This window comes from Bufo gargarizans, chromosome 1 (genome assembly GCF_014858855.1).
Source record: "Bufo gargarizans isolate SCDJY-AF-19 chromosome 1, ASM1485885v1, whole genome shotgun sequence".
NCBI lineage: Eukaryota > Metazoa > Chordata > Amphibia > Anura > Bufonidae > Bufo > Bufo gargarizans.
In genome coordinates, this window is record NC_058080.1 from 732533923 (window position 1) to 732542740 (window position 8818).

Genomic DNA, 8818 nt, shown 5'->3' on the forward strand with positions numbered 1-8818 from the left:
CTGCCCAGCGTAGCGCTGCCGGACTATTTAAGTCCAGCAGCGCTCGCTCCCGAGGCCGCCCGTCCCGCGGCGCGCATGCGCGCCGCTTGCCCGAACACGTGGGCCGGCGCGGTGATATGACGTCACCGCGCCGGCCCGCGCCTCCAGAGCGCGCTTCTAGGCGGAGGATTCCTTTGATCCTCCGCCTGTAGTCCTCTGCATACCTTGCGGTGCGATAATCATCGCGCCGAAGGTATGCAGATAACAGAGGGAGGGATGTATGTTTCCCTCTCTCTGTTATGTTAACTATCCCCAGCAGCTGGGGATAGTTAAACACCAAAAGGCATCGGATCTCTATTGATCCCATGCCTTTTGATGTCACCAGAGGCTGGACATGATTGTCCAGCCATCTGGTGACCTTCCTCATCCCCTGCAGGGATGCAGGAGGAGGGGGGGGGGTCACATTATGTCTGATACTATATGTGTATGGATGCTTGGGGCACATCCATACACATATATATCTATATCCATATATATATATATATACATAGTGAGGGGGGGGGGGATCATATGTATATTCATTGATGTTTGGGGCACATCCATGAATATACACCCACACACAGGGCCATCAATACATTAAATCCATCAATACATGTATCTATACATATACACGGAGATGTAGGCCAAAAAGGGGCCTATATACATCTCCGTGCATATCCATAGATCCCACCTGGACGAGCCTATGGACAAGGGCTAATATATGTGTATATATGTCAAGGCATATATACACATATATTTAAATATGACACTTCCCTCAACATTAGGAAACAAACAAATTTTACAAAACAGGTTTTAAAAAACAATACACACTAGTGTATCCACCCACCAACATAACCACGCACCCAAACTACATAAAAAATATTTGCTAATTGACTTAATTTTTAATGGAAAAAAAAAAGGAACAATTTTAATCATTTGGTCCTGCCAGTCCACTCTTCCTGCATCGGAGCAGAAATATTCAGCAAATGAGTCTTTTATCCTGGAAACTGCTACAGTGGTCCTCCAGCCAAAGCTTTCTATACTGGCCAACTCGCTGTCTTCAGGAATCTCCTGGACATGTAGCGGTTCTTTATGAGGAGGTAGTTGTGTAACACAACACATGCCTTTACTACCTCATCAACAGTTTCTAGTTTCAGTTGAATTGGTTTGGTTAAAATCCACCATTTAGCTACCAGAATGCCAAATGTGCATTCCACCATTCTTCTAGCCCTGGTCAGGCAGTAGTTAAATACTCGTTTGTTCCGATTTAATCCGCGGCTGGAATACGGTTTAATGAGATTGCCACACATCTGAAACGCCTCATCACCAACCAACACATAGGGCATGGGGGGAGCATCACTACCTGGTAGATGTTGAGGTGGTGGAAAATCTAATTGTCTATTGTATACCCTTCGCCCCATGTCAGAATTTTTAAAGACCATGGAATCATTGATTCGGCCGTAAGCCCCGACATCGATTGCCACAAAACGGTATTGGGAATCAGCGTTGGCCATTAATATGATTGAGAAATATTTTTAGTAGTTAAAGAACTCAGAACCAGTGCCTTGGGGCTTGATAATACGTATGTGTTTCCCGTCTACTGCCCCGAGACTGTTTGGAAACTGGCACATCTCCCAAAATTTTTCAGAAATTTCCATCTACTGTTGCCTATTTGGATGTGGGATAAATTCCGCATGAAAAACTGCTCCCACAAAGCACGGCACGTATCCTTAACAATGAAGGAAACTGTGGATATTCCTAGCTGATAACTGATAACGGAGCGACGTCAAACTTTCACCTGTTGCCAGAAATCTATCAGAAGAAAATGAAAAAAAAAAAAGTGTAAAGAAAGATGAGCAAATATGCAAAAAAAAAAACAATACAAGCTATATTATTTGGCTGCCCTTGTTTGGGACCTTAGGCCTCTTTCACACGGGTGTCATGTTTTTGGCCCAGATAAGATGCCGGTGCGTCGCGGGAAAATGCGCGATTTTTCCGCACGAGTGCAAAACATTGTAATGCGTTTTGCACGCGCGTGAGAAAAATTGGCATGTTTGGTACCCAAACCCGAACTTCTTCACAGAAGTTCGGGTTTGGGTTAGGTGCTGTGTAGATTGTATTATTTTCCCTTATAACATGGTTATAAGGGAAAATAATAGCATTCTTAATACAGAATGCATAGTACAATAGGGCTGGAGGGGTTAACTCACCTTAATCCACTTGTTCGCGCAGCCCGTCTTTTCTTCTGTCTTCTATTTTGAGGAATAGGACCTTTGATGACGTCACTGCGCTCATCACATGGTCCATCACATGATCCATCACCATGGTGATCATGTGCCGGACCATGTGATGACCGCAGTGACATCACCACAGGTCCTTTTCCTGTGCACAGCAAAGATGAAGACAGAAGAGAAACCGGCTGCGCGAGCAAGTGGATTAAGGTGAGTAAAATTTTTTTATTTATTTTTTTAACCCCTCCAGCCCTATTGTACTATGCATTCTGTATGAAGAATGCTATTATTTTCCTTTATAACCACGTTATAGGGGGAAAATAATAATGATCGGGTCTCCATCCCGATCATCTCCTAGCAACCGTGTGTGAAAATCTCACCGCATCCGCACTTACTTGCGATTTTCACGCAGCCCCATTCACTTCTATGGGGCCTGCGTTGCGTGGAAAACGCACAAAGAGGAGCATGCTGCGATTTTCACGCAACGCACAAGTGATACGTGAAAATCACTGCTCATCTGCACAGCCCCCGGGTGCAATGCATTCACCTCACGCATTGCACCCGCGCAGAAATCTCGCCCATGTGAAAGAGACCTTACACTGGACATACCACCGTTAAATGCTCCAATGCTTTCCTTTGTTCTGTGGTCATTCTCACAGGGCAAAGGACATTTTTTTTTAATACAGTGATGGAGAACGATAGGCGTATGCCTCTGGCTAGCATTGCTCACAGTGAAGTCAACGTCTCTAATGGTCGAGATCGGGGTAAATCCTGACCATAGGAGTCGGTGAAGTCACAGTGAACAATACTAATGCAGAGCCTCCATAGCCCTTGGCCTGCGCAATCAAGAGCAGCGGTAGGTAGAGTACAGTATCAATGGGGAAGGGAAATATGTCAGGTTTCAGCTTTGAACCTGGAAAAGCTATGTTAAAAAATTATACAAAACTAAAATAACAGTTAATATCAAAATATAAAAAAAAAAAAAATTACCTCATGGTCAGCATTAAGCGTTCTGCAGGTGAAACACTTCAACGGAAAGTGGTGTCCTGTCTTTCGATGCGACGAGACACTCTTTGTAGCAGATCGTCAAAACTGTCGACGCTCATCCATAAGTACCGTAGTTATAAAACTTGTCCGGATAATTTCGTAGTTCGGGAAGTAGAACTTCAAATGCTCCTCATTCTGGCAGAAGTAATCGGATGGACCCAATAGCGACGGCGCCGTCTGGCTCGAAGACATCTTCTCCCGCGGGAAACAAGGATTAGAGCCTGAAATCCAAATCGATAGTGGTCCGGCATCATCTTTGCTATCTGAGGGGTATAATTTGCATGTGAAATTGGTTCTTTTGATGTTTGAAAATTGAAATACCCTGTAGCCATCTAAGGGTACTTTCACACTAGCGCTGTTGGATTCCGGCATGCAGTTCCGTTGCCGGAAATGCCTGCCGGATCCGTCAAACCGCATGCAAACGGATAGTTTTTTCTCCCCCAGTGAAATAACGGATCCGTCTTATCCGTTGTCATCCGGTTTTAGACGGAATAACGGATCCGTTATTTCACTAGGGGAGAAAAAACTATCCGTTTGCATGCAGTTTGACGGATCCGGCAGGCATTTCCGGCAACGGAACTGCATGCCGGAATCCAACAGCGCTAGTGTGAAAGTACCCTTAGATGGCTACGCTATTTATAGGGCTGTGACATCACAGGGCTGCATAGCTGCATGCATGTCAGTATGGGTGATCCCACCTTCCCACAGTTCCTTTCTCCATGTCCTCACACACGCAGCAGCCATTTTAGGAAAAATGCGATTCGTTACCACTAAACGCGAGGTAATTCGCATTCGATGCGAATTTAATTTTCCCTGAAATTCGTAACGAATTCCACTTCATCAGCTTCGATTCGCTCATCTCCAGCTATAACCTACTATACGGATAGGTGATATGTGTCAGTCTTGGCACAACACATTTCATTAATGCAATGACAATAATGTGTCTTGTGTTCAGTAAGCCGGGGACTAACTACAGTGACACTGTGACACAAAGCTTACTATTAAGTTTGCATCCGGAGCCCTTCCTGTCCCCAAAGTTCCCCATTGTCCCAGAGAAATACTAAGTTTTCTCTAGTGTCTCACATGGCTGCTATCCATGGGGGCCACTTACAGTGCGATGGTTGATGATACAGGCCTTAGAGTAGCCTTGTATGAAACTGAGACACGGTAAAGCGCTGAGGACAAGTAGAGCTCTGTACTACATTATACGTTTAAGTTACACTTTACCCACCATTAGGCCCCGTGCACACGACCGTTGTTTTATTCCGTGTCCGTTTTTCGTGATTTTCTGCGGAACCATTGATTTTCAATGGGTCCGTTGAAAACTCGGCTAATGCACAGTTTGCCATCCACGTCCGTGATCCGTGGTTCCAGTCCGCCCAAAAAATATAACCTGTCCTAGGTTGCCCCCCCCCCCGTCCTTGTTTTGAACTCCTAGGTAGATCTCTGCCCTGCTATCAGATGTTATGGCGCCCCCTGCTGTTACATATTTGCTATAGTGCCACTTGTTGTTACATACTTAAAGGGGTTGTCCCACTTTGCTTTTTCAATCTTACCAGCAGTAGATGTCCTGATAACTTCCTGGTTCGGCTCCTGTAGTTGAGTGAAGGCCACGCCTCCTCATGACTCACCCTGAGAGCTCAGTCCTTGCGTGCTCGTTCATGTGGATGAGTCATCCACATGGAGCCGACAATGTATGTGAGGCCCCCCCCCCAGTATAATAAACATTGAGTGAGGCCCCCCCCCCCCAGTATAATAAACATTGAGTGCGGCCCCCCCCAGTATAATAAACATTGAGTGAGGCCCCCCCAGTATAATAAACATTGAGTGCGCCCCCCCCAGTATAATAAACATTGAGTGCGCCCCCCCCAGTATAATAAACATTGATTGAGGCCCTCCCAGTATAATAAACATTGAGTGCGGCCCCCCCCCCCAGTATAATAAACATTGAGTGCGGCCCCCCCCAGTATAATAAACATTGAGTGCGGCCCCAACCAGTATAATAAACATTGAGTGCGGCCCCCCCCCCAGTATAATAAACATTGAGTGCGCCCCCCCCAGTATAATAAACATTGATTGAGGCCCTCCCAGTATAATAAACATTGAGTGCGGCCCCCCCCCCAGTATAATAAACATTGAGTGCGGCCCCCCCCAGTATAATAAACATTGAGTGCGGCCCCAACCAGTATAATATACATTGAGTGCGGCCCCCCCCCAGTATAATAAACATTGAGTGCGGCCCCCCCCAGTATAATAAACATTGAGTGCGGCCCCCCCCCCAGTATAATAAACATTGGTGGCACAGTGGGCAGTGCCAATGAGGGTTAAAAAAAAAAAAAAAAAAAATTAACTCACCTCCACCAATTGATCGCGCAGCTGCCGGTCTCCTGTTCTTTCTTTAGGATCTGTCAAAGGACCTGTGGTGACATCACTGTGGTCATCACATGGTACATCATATGATCCATCACCATGGTAATGGACCATGTGATTAGCTCAGTGACGTCACCACAGGTCCTGAAGCAAGAACAGGAGACCGGCAGCTGCGCGATCAATTGGTGGAGGTGAGTTAATTTTTTATTTATTTTTTAACCCTAATTGGCACTTCCCACTGCGCCACCAATGTTTATTATACTGGGGGGGGGGGCCGCACTCAATGTTCATTATACTGGGGGGGGGCCGCACTCAATGTTTATTATACTGGGGGGGGCCGCACTCAATGTATATTATACTGGGGGGGGCCACACTCAATGTATATTATACTGGGGGGGCCGCACTCAATGTTTATAATACTGGGGGGGGCCGCACTCAATGTTTATTATACTGGGGGGGGCCTCACTCAATGTTTATTATACTGGGGGGGGCGCACTCAATGTTTATTAGCAGCACATCATGTCATCATCTCTTATAGATCATAGCAGTGTATCACTGTATTCCGGCGGCAGGAGGGAGCGCACGGCGTCCTCGGTTGCTATGACGCCGTGCGCTCCCTCCTGCTACAAGAAAACAGTAATACATTGATATGATCGGGCGCTCGCGCATGCGCAGAACTATGCGACGTGCGCGCTCACAGTGTGAGTGAGAGGCCGGCTGTAGGATCGCAATAGTTACCAGTGCGCAGGTGCGGCATGGATGCGGCCGGCGAGATGCAGCCGTATCCATGGGATACCAGCACAAACAAAGGGGAGTGAAAGGAGCGTTTTTAGGCTGAATGCTATGTTTTTTTTAATGACATGTATTAGAAGAAATGTTCAGTGGGGGGCAATGATTTAATGTAACCCTATTTAATGAAGTGGGACAACCCCTTTAATATGGTGCCCCTTGCCATTACATAATTATTATGGGGCCCCCTGCTGTTACATACTTAATATGGAGCACCCTGGTGTCACATACATGTTATGGCGCCCCTTGCTGTTGCATTCTTGTTATGACACCCCCTGCTGTTAAATACTTGTTATGTTGCCCCTTTGGAACCCCCTGCTGTTACATACATGTTATGGCGCCCCTTGCTGTTACATACTTGTTATGGTGCCCCCTTCTGTTACATACTTGTTATGGTGCCCCCTGCTGTTACATACTTTTTATGGCGCCTCCTGCCGTTACATACTTGTTATGGTGCCCCCTGCTGTCACACACTTGTTATGTCACCCCCTGCTGTCATATACTTGTTATGTTGCCCCCTGCTGTTACATACTTGTTATGGTGCCCCCTGCTGTTACATACTTGTTATGGTACCCCCTGCTGTCATATACTTGTTATGTTGCCCCCTGCTGTTACATACTTGTAATGGCACCCCCTGCTGTTACATACTTGTTATGGTGCCCCCTGCTGTTACATACTTGTTATGGTGCCCCCTGCTGTTACATACTTGTTATGGTGCCCCCTGCTGTTACATACTTGTTATGGCGCCCCCTGCTGTTACATACTTGTTATGGCACCCCCTGCTGTTACATACTTGTTATGGCACCCCCTGCTGTTACATACTTGTTATGGCACCCCCTGCTGTTACATACTTGTTATGGTGCCCCCTGCTGTTACATACTTGTTATGGTGCCCCCTGCTGTTACATACTTGTTATGGTGCCCCCTGCTGTTACATACTTGTTATGGTACCCCCTGCTATGTGACTGCCCCAATATTTGTGTAATTAAATGGATGATGGATAGTGAGTGCTGACTGTGAATTATGAGTTATTTCTTTGTGTATGGGTCTAGAAGAACAGGCAGTGAAAAGTCCCAGCTCCAGGTGAGATGGCTAGCCTATCACCTGCACTCGGGGACAATATGAGGGGCAGAATATAAACGCCCCATAGGCACTATGCTGTTTAGTGCAGCATGAGACGAGTAGTGTGCTCTCCCCCTGTTGGAGGTGAGCACTGAACAAAGGCCTGCTGCAGTAGAAAGGGTCTTGCCCCTGCATATCCACCTTTGAGGTCGCACAGTAGTACCAAGCAGTGACATAACTAGAAGTGACTGGGCCCCATAGCAAATTTTTGAATGCCCCCCCACCCCCATCAACGCCCTCCTTCTGTGAAACCCTTAGGCCCCTTTCAGACGAGCGTTCCTCCCGCAGCGAGTCCGCAACGCAGCACCCGGCCTGACCCCCCAGCGCGCTGCCGGAGGGGGGAGTCACATAGCATTATATTGATTTATGATGCTATGTAACCCTTACAGTTCTGAAATGTATTAGATAACACTGCCAGCATTATGCCAGTGTTATCCAATACATTCCTGAACTGTAAGGGTTACATAGCATCATACTGTAAATCAATATAATGCTATGTGAATCCCGTCAGCGCTGGGAGGTCAGACCGTGTGCTGCGTTGCGGACTCGCTGCGGGAGGAACGCTCGTCTGCAAGGGGCCTTAGTCCTGTGGCTAGTGAAGATTGCTCTCTCACGTCATGCAAGGCAGCCACTCTGTCCATTTCCAACACATACACTCACCTAAAGAATTATTAGGAACACCATACTAATACGGTGTTGGACCCCCTTTTGCCTTTAGAACTGCCTTAATTCTACGTGGCATTGATTCAACATGGTGCTGATAGCATTCTTTAGAAATGTTGGCCAATATTGATAGGATAGCATCTTGCAGTTGATGGAGATTTGAGGGATGCACATCCAGGGCACCAAGCTCCCGTTCCACCACATCCCAAAGATGCTCTATTGGGTTGAGATCTGGTGACTGTGGGGGCCATTTTAGTACAGTGAACTCATTGTCATGTTCAAGACACCAATTTCAAATTATTCAAGCTTTGTGACATGGTACATTATCCTGCTGGAAGTAGCTATCAGAGGATGGGTACATGGTGGTCATGAAGGGATGGACATGGTCAGAAACAATGCTCAGGTAGCCCGTGGCATTTAAACGATGGCCAATTGGCACTAAGGGGCCTAAAGTGTGCCCAGAAAACATCTCCCACACCATTACACCACCACCACCAGCCTGCACAGTGGTAACAAGGCATGATGGATACATGTTCTCATTCTGGTTACGCCAAATTTGGACTCTACCATTTGAATGTC